The sequence below is a fragment of the Lagopus muta genome, chromosome 2, assembly GCF_023343835.1.
Source record: "Lagopus muta isolate bLagMut1 chromosome 2, bLagMut1 primary, whole genome shotgun sequence".
Lineage (NCBI taxonomy): Eukaryota > Metazoa > Chordata > Aves > Galliformes > Phasianidae > Lagopus > Lagopus muta.
In genome coordinates, this window is record NC_064434.1 from 29,168,126 (window position 1) to 29,192,110 (window position 23,985).

The following is a 23,985-nucleotide window of genomic DNA, read 5'->3' on the forward strand; positions in this document are numbered from 1 at the left end:
CATGATTTGAATGACATTTTTGAACTAGATTATATATGCTGAAATACTTGCAGTCCTTACATTACTGATGTCTGCAAAGTGTTTGCCAGAATCAAAAAACATTGTATAGAGAGTCTGGTTTATGGCACTGCATCAGTGGAGATCATGGAGATTACAATTTACAGTTTGTTAATAGAAGAAAATGAACGCTGTTGCATAACGCTTGATATAATTTATATGTTTTTGGGTCACAGATGGAGAAAGATCCATTCAAAGAAGGCTATGTTGCCTGTTCATATATATTAACAGGAAATAAAGTTAGGTGATGTGAGAGGAAAAATGTGCTTTGTGACACACTGTATTTGGCAATAACCGAAATAGACTTGCATTGGGTGTATGACATACTTTGTGTTTTATTTCTCTTGGCCGTGCTGGCCTTCTGGCAACCTCGATCAAAGAACTTACTTCAGAGTAGTCAGTGTAATTCCAGGAGTTGAAATAGTGGACTGTAAGTCTTTACTAAGTAACGGCTAAAACTGTTTAAAGAAAATTTGAACTGAGTTTGCAGATCTGGCTTGAAGCTCCAAGCACAGTGAATGTAGAAAACAACAAGGAAAAGAAGTTCAGTTTGATTAAAAATATATGCATGTTGCACTAATAGCATCTATTTCATATACCAGAGCAGTGGATATTTGGGACACCAGAATTCTGCTATTGATAGACCTGCTGAATGCAGGTAGAATTGTACACTGACAGCTAGCCAATGGTTGTGCAGAGGCAGAGTGTTTAGGATGCTTTTCCTGGGTTTGATTTGCTCCTTTAAATAGAGAAAGTGTTGCATTCATGGTGCAGAGTGATGTCCCTCACCTTCCTATCTTGCTGGTGGGAGCTCTCCCTGCTATGTCTCCTCACCAGGTGTACTACGTGATGAAGTTAATTACCAAAAGCCGTAAAGCAGTTTCTTAAGTTCACCTCTTTAACATTTGAAATCTTTCTGAGTGCTTCACTTCCAGTCTACGTTTTGTCATCATGGAAGTTTCCACGTGTTCCAGACATGCTTTGTCTTTTGAAACGTGGAAGGTGTTACACACGTCTTGTACCACATACATTCTAGCTGTTTTCTGGCTCATAAAGCAAGCAGGGTATTTAGTGGTCAGAAGTCACATTGAATATATCTTTTTTTTTTTTTTAATGTTTGCAACCCTAGATTTCAGTGTTTGTACTTTCTCTTTGATTTCTCTCCTTTCTGATATTCACCAAAGGCATTTCTTTTCCCTCTTATTGATTCTCTTATTTTTCTTTCCACTTCATTTTCATGGTGTCATTGCTTTAGTAGTCAGTGGTTGGGTATTATTTTAAATGTGATTTAGTGCTATCTGTGGTAATAATGCCAGCTTTTATGAGCATCACTTGGCTGAGAAGAGACTTGCTTTGCATCTTATCTGGGTGTCCACTGAAGAAATTGGATGTGGCTGCTTAGCAAAGGTGGATATGGAGAAAATTACCCTGGAGTTACAGAGGGAGCTCCACACATTAGCATCTTTTTGGTGGCAGGCAGCAAGTTCTGAGCACCGTGAAAGAGCCCACAGTGAGGAGAAACTGATGTGAGCCACAGCTTGGGGACACTGGAACTCAGGGCTCCTCTTTCCCAAAAGTGGGCTTAAAACCCTGTGTTGAAATGAATACCTGTTATGAGCTACAACACACCTAACAGTCCATTTATAATTCTTGAAAGATAGCAACATAGCTCACTTGATGGTGAGCAGGCAAAGAGCATAAAAAGTGCTGCTGGAGAACCTTGCCAGGGTCAGGTAGACTCCAGTAGGTCCTTGCCAAGATGCACACAGTTGCTTTCAGAGCCCATGGTGACTGCATATCCTCCTCTGTCCCATTAGTTCTGCGTGATTGGGCTAGCACTTCTCCACAGCTCATTAGATGTAACGGTGTTTAGTGATAATTGGAAGCAGTTACTGTCTCAATAAATAAAGACATGAACTACTAAAAGCTGTCACTGTATGTTCTCATGTAGTCTGGGTGTGCCAGGACAGCATGTGTAGCTCTCTTCTCTGAGGTATTTATTTCCTTTTGTTCTCACAGGTCATAGAATCATAAAATCATAGAATCATTTGAGCTGGAAGGAACCCTTAAAGGTCATCTAGTTTAACTCCCCTGCAATGAACAAGGACACCAACAGATCAGGTTGCCCAGGGTCTGGTCCAGCCTGGCCCTGAATGTCTCCAGGGATGGGGCATCCACTACCTCTCTGGGTGACTTGATTGAGAGCCTCATCAGCCTTATTGTAAAAAACTTACTCCTTACGTCCTATCAAGATCTTTCCTATTTTAGTTTGAAGCTGTTTCCCCTTGTTCTGTCACAACAGACCCTGCTAAAGAGTCTTCTTTCTTCTGTCTTCTTTCTTACTGACCCACATTAAATACTGATCACACCATATAAATTTAAATAGTGAAAATGACTCAAAGTCATGAGAAATAAAAACAGAAATTCCCACTTTTTTTTCTTATAGGAACATACAGCCAACTGGCATGTTTGCATTGTCTTAAGTTATATGCAGATAACCACATTGTTTTCACATTATGGAAAATCACCTAGTTCCATAAAAAGGCCATACATAATGAAAAAAACAAATGACAATGACAGTACACTCACATTTCATGTCATGGGAAGAAATACCAAGCTGAATTGTATGAATGTTAATCGTGCCATTTACCTCATGCCGGAAGGTTTTTGTAAGCCATAGTGATTAGCACTATGAAAGAACACGTTCAAATTACAGTAGAGTTCATAAACTGACATTAATGAAAAAATAGTGCTACCTGTCACGTAGATACATGCCGTGATGAATGCAGACTGTGAGGTTGGAAAACTATTTTGCTTTAGAAAATATCTTTTTGTAATAATAGACAGTGAAGCTCGTATAATATTCTAAAGATAAATATAGTTTTTAATTGAAAACTTTGTTGCCATTGTTTCTCATGCCCTTAATGTCACATTGAAAAAATATTTTCCCATATTTCAATTCTCTTTTTAGCATGATTACATTTTAAAAAGAAATAATCATAGCAAAATTATTGAGACACATACTTATTCTTTTAGCAGGTAGGAGATTAGGTTAAAGACAACAAAAAAGCATTAATTTAGATTTTGATGAAGATTCTTGAAACAGTTGCTGTAGAATATTAAGGCGTTCCTTCCATTTTTAAAAGCAGGGATTTTGTTTTATATCTTGATTTATATCTTTTTTAAAAGGAGAATGAATCTAGGTGCTTGTCACATTACTTCTAGTTCATCTCAATTACCTCTCTGTCAGTAGCTGATGCCACTAGTGGTGTTTCTTGTAGAACACTGAAAACACATGTTCAAAAGCAAGTGTAGAGGGAAGCTGTGTATTGCTACCCTTCTGCCCTTGACTTAGGTTTGGATCAGTGTGAAACAAAGTAAATGACGTGTAAGAAGGAACAAATCAGAGTACAGCAAAGGATTTCTGGATCTCTGGATAATGTTCCAGGTGTTGTGGGCATGAGTGGTAGGTGTGTATTTGTAATCTGTGCTACTGTGTGGAAAGTTTCGCTTCTTCATTGATGCCGTGACTTTTTAAAATGCACAGGGTCAGTTTTACAAGTTAGATGTTTGATATAATCACCTTATTGTTTCCTTTCCTTCCTCTTGGCTTTGAGCTGTGCCATTAAATCACCTTCTGTAGCTTAACAAGGTGCGTTTGAAAGATTTTGCCATTAAAGGCTGCACTGAGAGCCATTTCATTACAAGGCAATGTTTTAATCAGTGAGGAGTACAAAGGTCCCCCTGCTATCTGATAATTAAAGATTTTAACCATCAGCAGTTGATTGTTGTGTGTCTTGCTGGATTGAGATGCTTTGAAATTGACAGAACCTGTAATGAAAGCTCTGGAGGTGATCTCTGCCCAAAGGCGGCACATAATTCATAATCTACAAACATGAATTAATTGAGTTAAAAGCACATTACCTGCATGTTCCAACGATACAGGTTTTAAACCAAATACTTGTAACCAGAAATGTGCAATCTGTCTTTATATCCCGCTCTGTTGCTTTGCCTTGCTTCTTCATGTGGCAGTTTTCTTGCATGGTATTTTCTACAGCATGGAAACAAAATCAGAAACAAATCTCTAGTCTAGGAATCCAAACCATCTTAATTTACTTCTCTGGTTCGTGTGTATCTCTTAGGTCTCTGTTTGCAGGGAGGGCTGTGGCACTCATGGTGGCTTGGTAGACCTTGCCACAGGGCAGGTTTCTTGAAAGCTTTCTCTCATCTAATTGTATATGAAAACAAGGGGGAAAAGACAAGCTAGCATTCTGCAAATATTTGCTATCTTTAAATATTAATTTGTTCTGGATATTCAGGAAAAGGTAGGAAAAAATAAATCCCTCATAATAGCTCATACTATCAAATGGCCATGCTGATAGTCTTTTATGAGACTGGCAACCTGATGAGAAGATGGAAGGTTATGAGGGCTTTTTAGTTGAGCAGGTTATAATTTCAGAACTCGATCAAAAAAAATCTGAAAGGCAGAAACTTGCAGAAATATGCCTAGTAATATACCAGTTTAGTACCCTACACCAAATTTTAATTCAGGTTTGTTTGTTTTTTTCTGTTTTGTACAGTATTCATTTTTTCAGCTGATACTTTGTGATAGTATTATATCTTGGGTTGTCCCCCACCCTGCCTTATGCTAGAGCAGAGGGCAGGATGCAATTTGTTTTGTTTTTGCAATTTGTCCTATTACTATGGAAGTAATGCTGAGGGGTAATGTCTTAGTCAAATTGTCCTGTGGTTTGCTTTCTCTAGACATTTGTGTTTCACCACAAAGCTCAGAGCCAGACATTTTCCTTCTGATCGGCGTGAGTCCCTAGCCCCAACACATGTTCCCAAAGAACATCCTTTTACTCTGCATGAATTCACAGTGAACGCAGTGGCAAACAGCCTCCAAACAGAGCAGAGTTTCCCCTGCACACAGCAGTCCTCATTCAGCAGCAAGCTATGTGCTGTGTGATACTTTGCCGTATCCACAGGACAAAGGGTGCCAGGACTTGGCTGTACCAGTGCTGCCTCCCTCCCTTCTTCACAGCTCCCAGTGCTGTTTTCCACCTGTTGTAGTGACACTTCTTGCTTCCATATTATGCATGCTGAACTTTCGTTGGACTGCTCCCTATAGAAATCCATGGAAAACTCCCAAAACAGCTGTGGAAATGCCTCTGAATTTCTTTGTGTCTTTCGGCTTTTGCTGAGGTTGTTCTCTTATGCTTGTTGCATGTATGCACTTAGGACCTAATTAAACTCTGCATTCTTCCACTAATTTTTTTCCATTTTTGATATTTAAAAATAAACCAGAACTAAATGCTGACATTTAAGATCTTGGTCAGCTATGCAGCTGGAGAGTAAGTGCCATTTGTTTGCCATGAAAGTTGAAAGAAGAGCTTTGCTGTATCGTGTCTCCCTAAATAACAGGCAGCAAGAGGTAGGAAGCCAGAAGATACATGCAGACTTCAGGCATTTCTAGGATGACATTTCAAGAAGAAAATAATATAAACTTGACACTGGAGACAAGGACATGCGACACTTGTCTAGTTTTGTCATCTGGGGTTGATGGGTTGAAAACAACACATTACTGCCTGCAACTTGCAGAGAGGTTTAACCATCTGCACTCTTCTGTTCCTACAGACTGCACCAGGAGCCTGCAAGACAAAAGTGGGAGGACCAGGGAGAATTCAGGATGATGTCTAACATCTTTGTTTGCAAAGCAAACTTTGGGCATCACATGAATAAGGTTTTATTTCAGCAGCAAATCATGACTTGTTTGAAAAATAATACTTGGTAGTGAGAACTGGTACAGACATACTACTGAGTAATACTGTCAGAGCTAGGATTTATTTGCTTGTATAGGGGAGAAAAAAAAAACAGAAAACAATCTAGCGGAAGGCTTTCATTCAATTTATTATTAATACTTGAGACACATCATGGTTTGTTCATTGTGCAATTTATAATAAGTACTTTGTTAGAAAAGACTTTCTACTGTTAATGACTCAAACTTTGTGGTTACCGGTTCATATGAGAATTTCTACCCAAACTGGTGAGTAGTGCGGGAGTAAAGACTCTTCTGTGAGTCTGGCTTTGCACTTATCTTTTGCAGTCTGTAGATTTGAGTTTTCTTACATTTTACTCAAGTTTTCCTGCTGTACTGTCATTTCCTTGTGGTGGAGGTTCATCTTTGTCTTCATTCTTGATGAATATATGCACATTCTGGCTTCTGGGGTTGCTGCAGACTTCTCAGACTTTGTGAAAGTTATTTTTACAGATAATATTAATATTTCATGATTCAGTGGAGGTAAACAGTCTGAGGTTCTTTAAAGTGTGGTAATATAGGAAATGAGATAAATGCTATAGGTAAACAAGAGGTAAATCTTTGATGTCCTGCTGGCATAGAACATCTGCAGTTGCAGTGCTACTTGGAAAACTTTGCTGGGAGATAGGTAGGAATAAGTTAAAAGCTTAGGAAGAGTGTCTCAGAAACTTACGATTTCTGTTTGATATTCTGGGGAAAACTGGGAAAAAGTGAGAGGGCTGGAATTTTATTTTTTTTTTCCAGAGAAAGCTTCTCACATATATGATGGCACATATGAGACATATGCTCGCAATATACATTGGCACACTTACAGGATATATGCTTATGCCACTTTGTATCTTATGCAATTTCCTCTTGTGAGAAAAATGATTATGGCGCTTTGTGTTTTATGTGTTTTCCTCTAGAATTATTTATTTTCATTCTCTCACTAGCAGAAGTACATGAGAGGGGGAGGCGGACAGGCATTAATGGCATAAATGTTCTCGGGACTGACTATGCCTGTGAAGTGTGGTAATGTGCAAACAGTCCTGAATATTTCACTACTTCTGTGTTCAGAATAGGGAATTTCATATGTGAAATACTGTACATATGGCTCAGCTGTAATGCAGCTTCAACTTAAGGGCAATAAATGCTGTTTCTCTTCTCTAACCAATGGGAGCCAATAGGATTAGGTTCAAGCCAATATCATTACTTGCACTTAAGTAGGTACACATGTATGTTTCTCATCTGTGTCTCAAGGATTTCTTTCCTTAATTTTTTAGATGTGGGCTGTGCTAGCAGATTTTTTTCTAGCCACTTGTTTCACCTGAATTATTTTGAAAAATATTACTTAAAACACTCTAGCGTACTTGAGAAGAATAAATAAAAAGCAATGGAAAAAAAAGAATAATGAAGGAAAGAAAAAGAAAAACGGATGCTTTTGTTTATGTTTAGCTGTCAAAAATAAATGAAAACAAGTTGCAGATGTAGATGGGTCTGGCTCTGTGAATATCTACTGGCACTTCCTCAAACAAGAAGCTTTTGAAAAGTTGAAAAGAAATTTGGTAGAAAGTAGCAGTTTCGTTCTACTGGGTTAATGACTGTGAGATATTCCAGCTGGGGCTGGATGTAGGCAGACAGCTGGGGTTTGCACCACGGAGTTCCCTGCAACATCATGATTGCCCTCATTTTAGCCTTTTTGTGAGCTTCAAGAAACCTTAAGGGCACTGCTCATGTTCCCCAGGAGAAAGCTGAGGTGTCTCAAGGTACTTGGCCTTGCTTTGGAGGCTAGACACAGGCTGGACTTTGAGGTGCCATCACTCCTGCTGTGCAGAGGCCTCATGTTTCCTGCTGACTGTCTGATGTGTAGCCTTGGACTGAATTGCTGCAGAAATTGACAGGAGTGGTTTAACCATCACCTCTAATGTGAGCCCTCCCTTCCCTGCGATGACTGAGAGGAGCTTGCATGGCTTGGACCCTGTAGGCTCTGGAAACATTAGGAAAGGAGCCAGAAAGAATAAACCATCAGAGTGTCTCTTCTCTCAGCCCTTTTCTTGGAGGTACTTCTGCCTTTCTGTAGCATAGAGCCTAGGAGAGGCTGTAGGCATTTACTTCACAGCTAAGATTCCTCTCACTAAAATTAATTATGTTTTAAAATGCCCTGTCTTGCTCCAATTTATAGGAGGGAGATGAGGTTCTTTTAATATCTGTATACCAGGCGTGAGATTAAGAAACAACGGTTCAAAAGTCCAACCAGTTCATTACAAATTCTAATCAGGGAGACGGGGAAGGGAAGGAGGGCGACAGAAAAGGTAGGAACGAAGCAAGAATTGCGTAAAGCGGGGATAGCACCAGGATCCAGCAGCGGTCCTGCTGCACGACGTTCGAAGGTCCGAGGCAGAAGCAGCGGGGAGGGGGGAGTAGGGGGGGGAGCAGCAGTGTGGCCGGCCTTGGGCAGCAAGCAGGTAGCAGGAGGCAGTCGCAGAGCCAATCCAGGAGGAAGCAGCAACGCTCAGGCAGCAGGCCCAGGAGAGTTCGTCAGCATGCAGGAATTCCATAGTGAGAAAACTGATGTCAGACACCTATCCACATGGTTTTCGATTCCTTTTATCCTACTTGCTCTCGTGCCTACCTGACATCCCTGGGCGCTCAAGCGAGAGTCATGTGAGTACCCCCTGAGATGGCCATCATCTTGAATAAGTTCACACAAAAGACCACTTCACAGCTATTTAGCTGCAGCTCATCTCGCTCTTGTTGCCCCTGGCCTTGTCCATCTGTGTCCCCCAGAGAAAGGATTTCACAACCCTTGCCCAGGACTTGCCTGGATTTGTTCGCCTATGTCTCCAGCAAGCTTTGAGACAATAATGTTTCACAGAATAATATCTTACATGCCCAAAGGTGATTAACCCCTCTGGACGCAGTTAGAAGGAAGAGTCTAACTAAGCCATTGATGTTTGTATTGCATGACGGTAACAGTGATGCAGATGGCATTTGCACATGTGTGTCTTGGCTCGGTTTCTTAATTAATTAGTTTTGCAAAGGTGTTGTGAGGTTGGCTGCGTTTCTTTCCCTTTCCTGCACTTCCTCTGGCACCAGCGCCCTTTCCTTCACGTTTCTTAGGGCAAGATACTGCATTTCCTTCCAATCCCGAGTCAGTAGCAAGATCTAGGTTGATGTATTTAGGCAGGTTGTGAGCATCTGCCTTTCCTCCCCTGGGTACATGTGACGCATGACAGCAGTCTTCTTGAAAAAAAGTAACATAACAAAATCATCTAAGTCATTAAATGGTTTAAGCAAATAATCTTCAAACAATGAGCATACACGGCACATATTTATCTCCCATCTCAATTAGACTGTGCCTTAATTAAGATAAATTGACTTTTTGCTTTATTTACCGGAATAAGACTGTGTAAGGTTTTGTTCTCTGTCACAAAACCTGGATGTTTCCAGGCACATGGGGCTGTTTTCCCTCAGTCTAACTGGCTCCTCTCAAGCTGATTTCTGTTTGTCTTGACAGCAAGATAATAGCAATAAGGAGCCTTGTTCTGATTTTGATATGAGTAGAGTAAGCTTGACACCTCGTTTGCTGGGCAGCAGGACCTGTTGCTCTGTAATGAGGTGCTGACTTGGAGACACGTCCGGATGCAGTATTAATGGCTAAAGGGGATAGACTGGTTCATGTCATGAAAGTGCATGGAGTTTGTGGAAAGACACATCTAACAGCTTTATCTAAGGTGATTCTGTGGGTCTGCTTGGTTACGCAGGTGATGTGAGGAAAGCTATTTTCTCCCTACTACCTTGCTTGCTCATAGGCTGAAAAGAAGCACCTAAGGTGTGCTGAATTAGGGCAGTCTTCATCTTTACAAGCCTGAAGAAAAGGGAAGCCTATTGCTTTGGTGTGTCTCTCCTTTCATCCTTGTACTCATTTTGCCATTTATTCTTGCCAAAAGGAGAAAATGGGACTGTAGAAGTGGGAGCAATTTGGGTCACTGTGTCTGTGTTTGCAGCATAGTGGGTAGTTAATATGATTAGATTTGAATTACCTCCTTTCCAGATGCTTGCTGTCTCAAGTCTCATTTCCCTTAGCTTTCTCATCAGTCTTTCTTTTATTTTTTCCTTTTTCCTTTACCTCAGAAGGGTGCTTCTTACATGAATAATTGCATGTAACTGAAAATACATCCTGTCCAGAGAAACTGGGTTAAACTAGTACCATAAACTTATACTTGGGGAAACTTACTTTTCCAAAGACATCTGTAAGGTTCTTGTTATTCCTGCTCATCCCATGGGAAGGTAACTTACTTGTTCTAGGCTAATACTGCCATCATTGCATAGTCTTACAGCTAGTTCTATGCAGCAGCAGATCCATAAAACCTTTGACTTATTAAGATTGATGCATACCATCAATTTTAGGAATGCCACAGTTAAGATCTCATGTTAAGACTAGCCAAAAACATTTGAACAAAGAGGACCCCAAAGAGATACAACATCTACAGTCAGCTCACATTTTCAGTAATGCACTATGACTGGCACACTTGTAAAATTTGAGGTTAATAATGTTTGTAAAACTTTGCATTGCTTTGCATCAGTTGTTTATTTCAGCACACAAACATTTTTTATGCTCCAGGGAATTTTATGAAAATCTTCTGTTTACACATATAAATTGAATTTCTTTCTCATGCAACCATGAAATATGACCTGATCACTGCATCCTTTTTTTTTTTTTTTGGTGTACATTTTCAACATCTAAGTGTACTTGATAGTTATTTTCAGAAAACATATTTATCATTTTTAAATAACACAAATCTAGATTTCAGCGTGGAATAATTGTTTCTCAGTTTTTTATAATCAAAGCATGCAGTCTAAAAATTGCTGGCAAATGTTTAACTAATAGCATAACGAAATGCGTCTAGAATAAATAAACAGCCTTTAGTGAAAATATTGGAGTGAAATGAATGTGCAGTTCATCTGGGGAGCCACGTTTGGAAGGTGTTGTGCTGTGGCAGGGCTGTCCAATTTATCAAGACTGAACATTTTGCTGAATGCTGCTTGTAACTGCTCTGAAAACTCTTACAATTCCACATTTTTGCCACTCAAAGGCCATTAAAACTACATTACTTGGAAAAAACAGTAGCCCCTAAATTATGAGTGCATTACCAAGTGTATTACGATTGAAATGTGCACTAAGAAAGATTTTTAATTTTGTAAACAAATTAATACTTCTTAAAACAAAGCTGAAAATTAAGTCTAAGATACATGATGTACTAGGATGTCTCCAAGTAACCATGACGACAGTTTGGGCTTTGTGCTCGTTTGCTATATCTGATATCAGAGTGTGTACTTTTTTTTTTTCCAACTGAAGAAAGAGTCAGAAGGGGGGTTTACATAGGCACTAGGAAAAGTAGCCATTCTCATGGTAACTTAGGGGTGAGAAGAGAGTTGTGCTACTGCATGTATCTTCCTATGCTTGTCAAACAAACTATTTTTATTTTTTTCCTCTCAGTGTCAGAGCTATTAATTGCTTGTAGATTTATGTGCCACTGAAAAACTACAAAATGTGGGTTTTCTGTCTAAGTAGATGTTAAATCTCCAGAAGCCTGATTAGCAAGAGTGTCAGTGCATTTTTTAGATGAAGGAGCTGATGTGGTGAATCTAGGAACTGAGGAAAATGTCCCGGTTAGTTATGAAGACTCAGCAGTGATGCGGTGCAGGATCTACAGCACACACATGCATTCTGTGTAGCTGTCTGAGGTCATAAAGGATAGGAATAAGTAAATTAAATCCCATGAAACTGTTGTTTTGTGGCCCTACAGCGTGAGAAGCCCTTTGCCGTTTTGGCATACTCGGCATAATAAACCTCCAGCTCTGCCTGGCAAATTGTCAAGAATAACGATGTCCTACAAGTTGAAAAATTCAACAGATTATTCCTTTACTATGATGTGAAGGTTTTCCATTACTAATGAATTAAGTATTGAAATCAAAACAACTCGGAGGACGCAGTTCAAGCAGGATTATGTATTTCTTTGCAGACAAGCACCAACATTATTTTTTTTTCACAAATAGTACTTTTGCATTCTTTATTCTGGGTCCTTTTTGTAGTGAATATGGAATCACAGAATCATAGAATGGCCTGGGTTGAAAAGGACCTCAAGGATCTTCGAGTTTCAACCCCCCTGCTGTGTGCAGAGTCGCCAACCACCAGACCAGGCTCCCCAGAGCCACATCCAGCCTGGCCTTGAATGCCTCCAGGGATGGGGCATCCACAACCTCCCTGGGCAACCTGTTCCAGTGCGTCACCACCCTCTGAGTGAAAAACTGCCTCCTAATATCTAACCTAAACCTCCGCTGTCTCAGTTTAAGACCATTCCCCCTTGGCCTATCACTATCAACACAAGAACATCCTGTTTTGTGGCCTGACTGCTTAAGACATATAGTTTAAATGAAATGCACCAACCCACAGCAAAATAAAATATGCATGCTTTTTAAATACTTGTAACAACAGAAGCACTTTGCTTCTGGAAGGTATCCTAAGAATGGAAAAGAATAAATGGATCAAATTCTTGAGAGAGATCTACTTTTGTCTAAATAAATTGATTATAATAATTATTAATGGCATATTTATGTCATGACAACTCTAATTTGGCCCTGCTGTTCTGTATGATATATGCCTGTAGTAATGGAAAACACAGTAGTATTTAGTTGCCTCTCATTTCCCAGCAGCGCAGACAGTGGTGTGTGTTTGCAGCCAGTCTTACTATACCTGAGATCTATGGTAAATAGAGCATGCACAGCATCCCTGTAGGTATGAGACAAGCCTGAATGACAAAGTAACATATTTTTGAGATGCTTATGAGTACTTTTCCTTTGGAGCTTAGTTCGGAGGGCTGGGGCATTGCTGCCCTGTCTGTAGGTGTTGAGGAGAGTGCTTAGAGGAGACAACTCCACCACTTGCTGCGCCTCTTCAGAGTGGCCTTCTGTCTCCAGCAGCAAATGGAAAATGAGTAATAGTCCCTCCAAATCCCTCCTTTTCCGCACAATATGTTGTGAGAGGGATTGTCCTGTATCCATATGGTGTTCCTTGTTAAGTCTTATTAGGCAGAGTATCTAAATAAAATTGTTACAATTGAAATAGAGCAGACGTACAAACAAACTTGTCCAGCCTAATTGAGAAAGTGATATGGTTTCCCCCAGCTGTACTTTTATCCCTGATAGGTACTGTATGTCCTCCTAGGTTGAGTTCTTGAGAAGAGTGATATTTACTGTCATATCTGTCAGCAGTGTTGCAGTGCTTTGATAAAGGCTATTCTGCTCACAATCAAATGACTTAAGAAGTTATTTTTGGCTTTGTTTATGGAAAAAAAAAAAAAAAAAAGAAGACATTTTGTGAGATTGTAGTTGGAGTCCATGGAGCAAAAAGGACGAATAGTTTCTTGGAATTGTAACTTAGAAATAAGCAGAAGGAGTACCTCTGAGGACTTAAAAGCAGAATGTGGAACTCCTGCCATGGTTCGAAGGCACAAGCAGCTGTATGCAAATCCTCGTGCATGGTTAAAAATTAACTCCTTTTACATGCTGATCTAGATAATGATGAAGCATCCTGTTGGAAATGAAGTTCCTCAGTGGTCACTGTTGTTTTGTAGTCTTATAGGATTATTTCCTTATTCATTTCCAGCTAGACTGACGTAATGCATCAGATGTCAAAAATGAAGACTTTCCGTTCTGGACAGAAGATTTACTGGGATATGATGAGCAAACATCAGAGAAAAAAGGCTTGCTTCTTAATGCAGAATAGAGCTCAATTTATGGTCTAGTTAGTAAATTTTTCTCCTGTGCATAATGCAGTTCCCTTAGGAATACACTGAGTATCATTGTTGATTCGTATGCATTTTTATTTTTTTTTAATCACTCCAGTTTCATATTGGATAATTCCTTTTTCTTTTGTGGTTGATCCTGAATGTGTATGTTTATCTGGCTGGAATACAAGTCCACCAAAAATCAGGAAGGTCTTCTTCCAAGGAGCAACTCTACTGTTGGGGCCAGATGAAGATGCTGAAATGCAAAGTGATACAGAATCAGAATCACCTGGATGTGCCAAGGCTGAGTGCAGAAGCTGCTGTCCTTCTTGGTGCTTAGCAGTTGTGCCTCATTGCCCACTTTTGGTTTAGGTCTGTTCTGAAAATGAGATTGTCTCCAGTTTCAGAAATAACAGAAAAACTGTGATGATTTCTTTCTTGTTGAAAGTTCCTTGGATTCAGTACTGACTGGGACCATGCTGGGAAGTGAGGAGGCTGTAGTATTTGCACAATGTCCACATTTCTTTAGGAGACTGAATGTGGTATATAACTATCTATATTGATTTGTCCACTTTATGCAAGACAAGTTTTTCATATAAATTTTTCCTGGATAAAAATTGTGACATATTACTTCATATTGACTATGATCTACTGTTTATATTTTATTTCCAAAATGTTTAAATGCTATGAATTTTAGAGCCTGCATGCTTGACATAACTGCCAAAATGGAAATTGCTGTCTTAACATTTCTGCAGTAGTCTCCAGTCTGTTCTGTGGATAAAGAAACAGTGTTTTCAGTTTTCTACCTAAAGAGTTTAACAGAGAATTCAAAACAGTTGTGTTCTCTTCAGTTTTATGCATTAAAAATAAGTCTCTTTTAATCTTAAATTCCTTCAGAATGTGATCACCAAGAATGCCAGTTCATTTAGCTGAAAATTCAACTTCCTTTTGATTTGCAGATATTTTTCCTCAAGTGTGTTTCAATAATTCTAGGGAGCGAAGAGGCTGCATTTGTGAGTATGAATCCAGAAGTCTAATAAACATCCTTTGTTACTTTCTGAACTGTATTTTCTGCACTTTATGATTCTAGTCTCTACCTGAATGCAATTTGACACAAGTTTCTAAAAAATTACCTTTTTCACTGTTTCACAGATTGAAAGGAAAAACTACGACATACAAATAAATTTCCTGATGCATACCTGTGTTAGTAGATTTTCATTTATATATAGTTTATCTGTGTGTGAAAATAAATATAATTTACATAGCATGCCACTAAGCCAACAAGTAGTGCCAAAAAGTTGTGTTTAATTGAAAACTAACAGGTTTTAGTACCTAATAATCAAGAAAATAGATATTTCTACAGGAAGCAAAGCTAAAGAGTAAATACTTGAGAAAATACATCAATAAACATCTTGGTTGCTCTGAAAGTAATGCCTCCTGTTTTTCTATGGGAAATACAACAGATACAAAGAGCACAGTAACATGTAATGGAGCAAATTGTCAGCTACAAAGTGCTCTTTTTTTAATACAGTCAACGCCGTTAGCTATGCATTTTCACCAGCCATGAACAAGAGCCTGCATGCTGTGCTTGTAAAAATCCACAAGGCTGTCAGGATTGTGGCTTGACTTTGCCATCTCTGTCACCACTGCTGAAATGCTCCGCTCACTGCTTCATGGGGTTCACATCCGCTCTTTATTCTCCATAAATGTTCAACAAGTGTTGATGCATGTCAATGGGTGCCGTTTTTCCACATGGGGGAATTAAATTCCACATCTCTGCTTCAAACACACTTCTGTGTCAGGCACCATTTTGTGAGAGTGCCCCTCTGCTGCCATCTGTCATACAGCAACAAAATGTAACGGTGGGAAATGGTGCGAAAATTCAACCTATACTGCCATATCATCACCATCTGCTTCTGAGGTCATAGGCTAATGTAATAGAATAGGAGGCACTAATTTTGGAGCAGCATTTACAGAAGGTTAGTAGCACAAAGTTGCTTCTAATTAGAAAAACAAAACAAACAAACAAAAAAACCCAACAACCTTGAAACAACAGTATTCCAGAAGCATCTTCTTTTTAATTGGTGATGGAAAGTGATAGCATTAACTGAAAACCCACTGGTTACTCTTTTGTTTTCCTTTCACTCCTTTTCATGAAAAAGGCTTGTGGAATCAAACTAAGTTTTATCCAGCCTAAATTGCACTGGAGGGTTCTTTTCAGAGCAAGGATATAGAAGCCAAGGTCTTCCTTGAACCCTGCTGTACTAACCCTTTCACTTTCTAATAAGGAAGGGCTCAAGGCTTTCTGAATTGTGAAGTTAAACTCTTAGTTGTGCTCACTTCTACGTCTCTACTTTTTGAGCCATGAGAAATAGTAAATATTTTCTTTTCACTTCATGCTTGTACAGTCATTTTCATACTAGTTGTGGAAATTGTTGTTTTTCTTGATTTAACCCCCACCCTAAAAAGCTATAGTGTATTATCATACAAAGTCCATTCTATTATCTTTCCTTGCTCTTTTTCTACACAATAAGAAACATGATTCTTTGATTTTGTGAAACATGAATTCCTTTATCAGGAATTGTAAGGGTGGGTGTTGACTAGGTTCCACTAAGGAAAAGTACACGGAGCTACAGGGGGAAATATTTGTTGCTGATCACAAGTGGGTAGAAATGTAGCTTGCTAATTTTATACTAATGCACTTGAAAGGGAAGAGATCCAAGTACTGAAAATAAAAGCATCACATGTCCTCCATTATTTGCTTATGGAAGCAAGGCTGTGCAGTAGGGTGATACTGCAAACATGAGCTGATCCTTTTTCCATTGAAATCTACATCGCTTGATTAACTTCAGTAGAAGCAGGCTATGCCCAAATGGTAAATACGCATGCAAATTCTTCCAGCAATTGTGAAATAAATGACTGCATATCCTGAGTCTATCTTTATAAATGCAAAGTAAAATAAAAAATCTGATGTTTTTTTATTTATTTTATTTTTTTATTTTTTTAAATTTTTATTTATTTTATTTTATTTATATGATGAAGTAAAATAAAAAAGCATCTGATGTTTCTGGTGAGCAGTGTTGACCCATGCATGCTTGGTGAATAATTACCCTGATGATTATTGAGTAAAACTAAGTTGTTTAGGGAATACAGTTTTTTAAACTATACAATGACTGCTCCAGAAGTAATGCCTCCTATTTTACTATATTGGCTTACAATATCAGAGGTGGGTGTTGGTAGTATGGCAGTAGAAGTTGAACCTTCCCACCAGCATTTTGTTGCTGTGTGACAGATAACATCAGAAGGATAGTCTGACAAAATGACATGTGACATTTTGCTTTGTATGAAGAAAAGGTGTGTCACTGAATTCTTCCATGTGGACAAATGGCACCCATCAACATTCATCAGTGCTTGCTGAACAACAAGTTTAACTTAGATTATTAAACTTAGTTAACTGTAGCTAAAATACTTGAAAGCAAGAGTAAAGAGAAATGGTGTTATGGAGGGGAACTTGTTTTGAAATTCTCACATCCCAAATATAAAGAGTCATGAGCGTATTTATGTGATTGTCTTAAGCCATTTAGGCTTTCAGCTTAAATTTCAAGGGTGTTTTAGAACAGGTAGATAGCAGTCTCTCTATTTCCTAAGGCCAGCACACACTTAATCTTGATTTGAGTTGGGAATTCTCTCACTTGGCATTAGATACCATGTTAGGCTGTGGGTTTGTTGGTGTAAGCGAAGCATCCTATGTTCCTGTAATAGCAAGAGGAAAGAAATGGATGTTTGTGTACTGTTCGCCTGGCCTGGTTTGGACCTCTTCTGTGTAGCTAGATGAACTGCCTTCGAAAAGTATCAACTTTTCTACAGTGATTATAAGGTTCAAATGGTGTAGTAAACAATGCCTTCATTTAGTCAGATAAATCTTGTAGTGCATGCCCCTTTCATGTTGAATTAGTTCTGCAGCTTCCATGCTGTCAGCTTTTTCTACCTTGACAACATTTTCAAGAAAGCCATTTGCATAACAGATGATGAAACTTAATTGTACCAAAACCACTGTAATCAAAGGAGGTTATTTTTGCCCGATCCTGGGAGATTTTGCTTCAGATAATCAAAACCAATCAAAGATCTAATTCCCAACCCTACCAGAATATAGTCAAAATGTGTTCTACTTTTGTGTCTTTATGGAAACTTGCATATTTTGTTTGCAGAAAGGAGCAGTGTTCAGCAAGTCAGACCAAGCCTCAGATAACTGTTGTAACAATTGTCTTAACATTGTTCTTTATCATAGGGCACATTTTTAATTCAAATTTTCAAATTGTTTACTCATCAGATTACTTGGTCTGAACTCTTAAAGCAAAGCATACTTGGGTCTTAGCTGAAGAAAACAGCAAGATGAACAGTGTGTGTACAGCCACACGTCTCAAAGACAATAGGCTTAAAACCTGTTCCATTTTTTTCTGGCTTTTTTAATTAGAATGTCTGGCTTCTTCCCATTTACGTTAAGTTAGTATGCATCTCTTACATCCTCGAGGCTTCTTCAGTGTGGATGTGTTCCCTGAAATGTGACGCTGTTGCATTTTTAGGGGTTTTACCGTGGTTGTGTGACATAATGATTAAAGAAAATAAAAATAATAAACTCATCTCTCTTTGACATTTGAATTCTACAAACGTGAATAGGTCCTTTGTTAAGTGTTTTCCAGCCTTAAGAGCTGCCTCCAAGCAGTTGACCCTTAAGACCTATTTTGAGTTACCAGACAAAAATAAGGTTTCCCTTCAAGTGCTGGTTGCCAGGGGTAACTGGCACTGATGCCAAAAGATGAATGCTCTACCTACTTAGGATAATGCCCACTTTGTGAGCTAAATAAAAAGCTAAATTGCAGAGAAGGAAGTTGGATAAATGTGAAATTTCAAGGGAGAAAAAACAAGGTTATTAGGGACACAGATTTCAGAAAGGATTATTGCCTTTTGCACCAGTAAAGGCCTGTTGTACAGCGCGTGTACACTGTTCTGCAGCGAGGCACTGGCTCCCTCAGCCCTGTTGCTCCATGGAACAGTGTCCATGCTTCTGTCACTGCCCAGACAACAGTTAAGAAGGGAGAGGCAGGGAAGGGCAATATTTTGCATGAATTACTTGGAATTTTACAGAGGAATAATCATTCCTCTATGCAAGAAGTGCAGTATTTTGAGCTTTGGACGTTGAGAAACTCATCTGCTGCTGGGAGACTTACTGTTGAAATTCAGAATTTCTCATCAAAATTAATGTGCCATTGATGTAAACAGTGGATAAAAATTTATTTGTATCTAAAATTGTATGATAGAAGAAATAAATTACTTTGCTGTGGAATTCAAACATGGAAGCAATCCTAGTTCCTTTCCCTCAAAAAATGTGCTAGTCACTTTGTGGGGCATGGCAAAAGGAAGTGAGAATCCCAAACAATATCATCAGGTCTTTATGTCTATTCATGTTTTTATATCTGTTCAAAAGAAGATGAATACATGTGACCCACATCATTTAGCATCAAAAGATGCGATCTCTTGGTTTCTTACAGTTAGCTAATACACTGAGTAATTTCTCAGTAGCAAGAATAACACCATATCCAGTTACACACAGTGATGTGATTTTCAGAAACTCTTTCATGTGATTTTGCTCTGCAAAACAGCAAAAATTGATGTATGAATCTCTGCAGGTGACTCAGTGGGCAGAGCATTCAAGGATTCTCCTTATAAATCAGTTTCTTACTGTAGTTGCTAGGATTTTCAGACAGATCCAGTAGCTTATTTATCAGATACTGAAGATACAAACCAATTCCCCTTCTAACCAGTGTATTGCCAATTTTACCAAGGTAAATAGAGTTGTTTGACTATTCAGAGACCACACTCTCTGTTGGAGAGGGTCCAGAGGAGGGCCACGAAGATGATCAGGGGACTGGAGCACCTCCCCTACGAAGACAGGCTGAGTGAGCTGGGCTTGTTCAGCCTGGAGAAAAGAGGGCTGCGGGGTGACCTCATTGCAGCCTTTCAGTACCTAAAGGGAGCCTACAAACAGGAGGGGAAAGGGTAGATAACTGCAGGACAAGGGGAAATGGTTTTAAGTTGAGGGAGGGGAGATTTAGGTTGGATGTCAGGGGGAAGTTCTTTACTGTGAGAGTGGTGAGGTGCTGGAACAGGCTGCCCAGAGAGGTTGTGGATGCCCCATCCCTGGAGGTGTTCAAGGCCGGATTGGATGGGGCCCTGGGCAGCCTGGTCTGGTATTGAATGGGGAGGTTGGTGGCCTTGCCTGTGTCAGGGAGGTTGGAGATTCATGATCCTTGAGGTCCCTTCCAACCCTGGCCATTCTGTGATTCTGTGACACCTAAGACGGTTCAGACTACATTTATGCTCATGCTTATGCTTACATTTACATTGCAGATTTCTTTGTTGCTCTCTGCAAGTTGCACCTGAGGCTGCCAGCATCCAGAGTGGTTCTGCAAGGAAAATTATTTCTGCAGATTGGCAGCCAGATAGCAAATGGCAAGCTGCTGCTTTCACTTTCCATGAGCTTTTAATGTTACAAGCCCTTCCCAATCTCAAAGCAGTAAAGGAATGCTGCACCATATTCTGTAGAAGTATGATGTAAAGATAACTCCTCCATTTACTTTAATGAAATACTGCAGGCTGAATGTCCCCACTTAAAAGTGAAAGAAAAAAAAAAAAAAGAAAAAAAAAAAGAAAAAAGCAGGAAGGACTCTTCATTTCAAATGTACTTTTAGTGTTTGTTTTTACATAGGTTCTGTAACATTCTGCCTTGTTTTGAGTATTTATTTGTGTTGCGGAATAAGAATCCAACCTTGTGTTCCTGCCTTCATGTAGTGTGGAAATCTACTGAAGCTTTGATCCAATGAGCTTCACCCTGGGTGAGTTCTACTTCAGTAAAAGGATAATTTTGTGAAATGGAAGAGTCAGAGTAACCAGCAGTGGTTTTCATGGACAGCAGAATGGCCAAGTGAACATATCATTTTTCCCTGTGAACTTCACTCCCATTTTATCTCATGTTCACCATAACAGAACCAAAATTTTCCATCTGCGAAACCATCTGGTAGATTAGAGATGCCTACCTTTAAAAAAAAATGAAACACACTATTCTGTGCCATGCAGAATAGTAGAAGGGAGTACTGGCTTGTCTCCTGTGTAAAACATCCTCAAACACAGAGCCCCCGCCGTGGAAGTTACTGCCAGAAGAGGCCAAGCAAAACCTGTGATTGCATGTTTTTCATTTCCAACTACTACATGATTTTGCACAGCAAGCTTTCCAAGGAAATTCCAGGAACTGACAGATGAATGCATCTACTTACACATAAAAATACACTAACAAATATATGTAAGAGTTCATAATCTACTCAGGGCTTTACCCCTCATTTATCTAAGTAATGATACAATTTAGGATGATTAAACAAAATTTAGAGGATGGACGTGGTAATTATAGTCCATTCTATGGATTTTGCATGGATGGAGGTGAAATTGTAGCAGTCGTCCAGAATTCTTTACCTATTTTGCAGTGCATTTGGTGCTACAGTCACTGCTGTTTCAGCTTTTCTGAAACATGCATATTTTGCACATTTGAAAGCTGATTTCATTTTTATCTTGCTTAAAATACATCTACAAATAGAGAATGCTTTCAATATAGAAGAGTCTTCTCCAGTTTCACGTGGCAAGATATTTAATGTGTTAAGATCTATTCCTGATGTTTTAATTTTGATCTTCATAAGATAATGATCTAAGAAAAAAATCTGAAACTGTTAAGTTATATCAGATGTCTGTGGATCTCACAGAGGGACCTTTTTTGATTTCTTACAGTTGTCAGCAGGTTTATAATGATTTGAAATATAAGATAATTACTGGAATATGCTGTCAATGTCTAGTGAAGATGAATGCCAAGTGGCCTGGCCTGTTTTGTTCTTTATATCAATGCAATGTAGTTAGGTGGATTTTCTTATTCAGTATATATATATTAAAAAATCATGGTAGTCATTTTAATTTTGCATTTTTTCCCTTCTTTATTTGCTATCAATGAACACTGTGTTTCACTTTAACCTTCACCTACCGGCTTTTCAGAAAGGAAAGACTCCTAAAATAGAAAAACAAAACAAAACAAAAAATCTACATTTTGCATTCTGATGAGATCTGCATTCTGAGATCTGCATTCTGGGAGTGTTTGTACATGCTTTTTTCACTTCCTTTTTCTACAAAGTTTTTAACGTGTAACTATTTAGTTCTCCTGTACGATTTGCAGTGTGTGGATGCTGCAATCCATACACTTCATACATATACAAATATCTGAAAGCATATTGCTGACACCTTGCACAAGAATGTTTCAAAATCCAGCTATTTTTAGGGTTAGAAACAGATGTCTTACATCAAGCGTGAATTTCTTCATTGCACTTGCTCTTGTGCCAGCCATGTTCCTTAATCTCTTGTATCTCTTCTGCTGCTGCTGTCTACAGTGCATCCATATATACGGATCATGCTCCCTTTGATTTGGCTTTGCTATGTCAGTGCAGCCATTCTCAGCCTCCTAATGTACAAGGTCCAGGTTTTTCTTTAAAAGATTGACTAGAGTTGTTCAGTATGTTCCAGATAAGCTCTCACCTGTGTTTCTTACAACTCACCTCCTAGTTTCTCTGGAGGATAGTGCTCAGGCTGTTAGTTCTCCATCTGTAAGGACATACGCAGGGACAAAGTCAGACCAAAGATACGTTACTGTTGGTTGTCAGTCTGCAAAGATGATGTCCTGCTGCATTGCAGTAACCTACGTGTGCTTTAGCAGGGACCTACATTTGCAAGTACTCAGTAATCAGACATTGAAACTTTGGCACTAAAATCTCTTCAACCATTAATTTCTTCAGCTTGATGCTGTTACAGCTTTGTTTGTTGTCAGCACTTTCATCTCTGAAAGTGCTAGAAATCATTTCTTTCAAGCTTTGCAAGTGGCTCTTGCAGGTTAGCGATTAAGAGTTTGAGACCTTAATTACACAAATTTAGATTTATTGATTATAAAAGTGTATGCTTCTGATCATGCTTGAATGTTAATCTCAGAGATTTACTCTAGTCAGTATTAGTGGCAAATTTTATAGAATAATGCTGATTTATATGTAAGTCCTAAAGCATTTCATGCACATACGTAAAGTTCAGTGCAGCTTTACAATGATGTTAGTGATAACAGTCTATGTTAAGAAACCAGTGTGCTGGAAAAAGAGGAGAGGAAACTAACTTGTTTCAAGACTTTCACTACTATCCCAGTCTACAAACTTAGATTATTTACTTTCTGATCTGTTTTATGTGATGAGTAAGATGGATTTCCTCTCACCTATCAGAAACTAGGTATTTGGACTTTAAATGCCAAGCAGAGATTCAGCAACTAAATGTTGTCTGTTATCGTATGGAAAGGAAGAAAGGCACCTTGAGAAGCAGAGGAATCATAAATGTCATCTTTCATGTTAATTTTAGGACAAGATAAAGCACTTCAGTTAGGTAGGGGACAAATGAATTTGTTCTTTTTGCTATTACAAGTGTGCATGTGTAATAGAGTTGGCAGCGGAATTGGTTGTTCCAAGGCTAACGTGAAAGCAAGAGTTGTTTTTAAGGACTGTTGTGAACTATATAAAACACAAATCCACATGTGATGATAGCAGCTTCCTTTATGTATTTGCTGAGATTTTTATACTGGAGTACAACAACTTAATTCCTATTAGCTGTCCTATGAGATAATAAAATAATCAGCAGGTCACATTTTACAGACATCTTGGAATTTTGAAAATGTCAGTTTTTCCTTCTGTTGTAATTTATATATTCTTGCTTGTTATTTGAAGACTTTTTATGTACTATAGGGATGAACTTTTTGAATCTAAATGTTTAAAAGATTCAAGCCAAGTAATGCATATGGGCTGTACAAGGAGGAAAGAGGCAGTTTCACAACAGCATGTATTTAGAATTCAGCTAAGTGGCAGATTGCATAAAAACATTTTGTCTTTTTTTTTCCATTTTGATAAAGTAGCTTTTAAAAATTCTTTAATATTGTAAGTTCAGCAATGGAATATCTTCTTATCAGTAGTTATGTTTTGCTGTCCACGGTGCAGAGAGAGGAAAGGCTTCTAGAAATGAGTAGAGGGTTATTAGTGGTTTTAGTAGTGAGTTTTTAGTGAGTTTCTCTGTGTTTCTTGGAGTTATGCCACACTAGAAGAAGTTCAATTGAATTGTTTGATAAATAAATTACATTCTCATGCAGAAAGTTGTGTCTTTAGTATATATAAATGTTTTTGAAAATTGCTGTGCAATATATAAATATATATTAATGCAGGAAAAGCC

General features: G+C 38.7%; 1 protein-coding gene across 3 annotated transcripts in view; it reads left to right on the top strand.

The window, feature by feature from the left end:
* The window catches only part of KCNQ5 (potassium voltage-gated channel subfamily Q member 5), a 259,328-nt gene that overhangs the window by 25,024 nt on the left and 210,319 nt on the right, over positions 1-23,985 (top strand). The window lies entirely within an intron of this gene.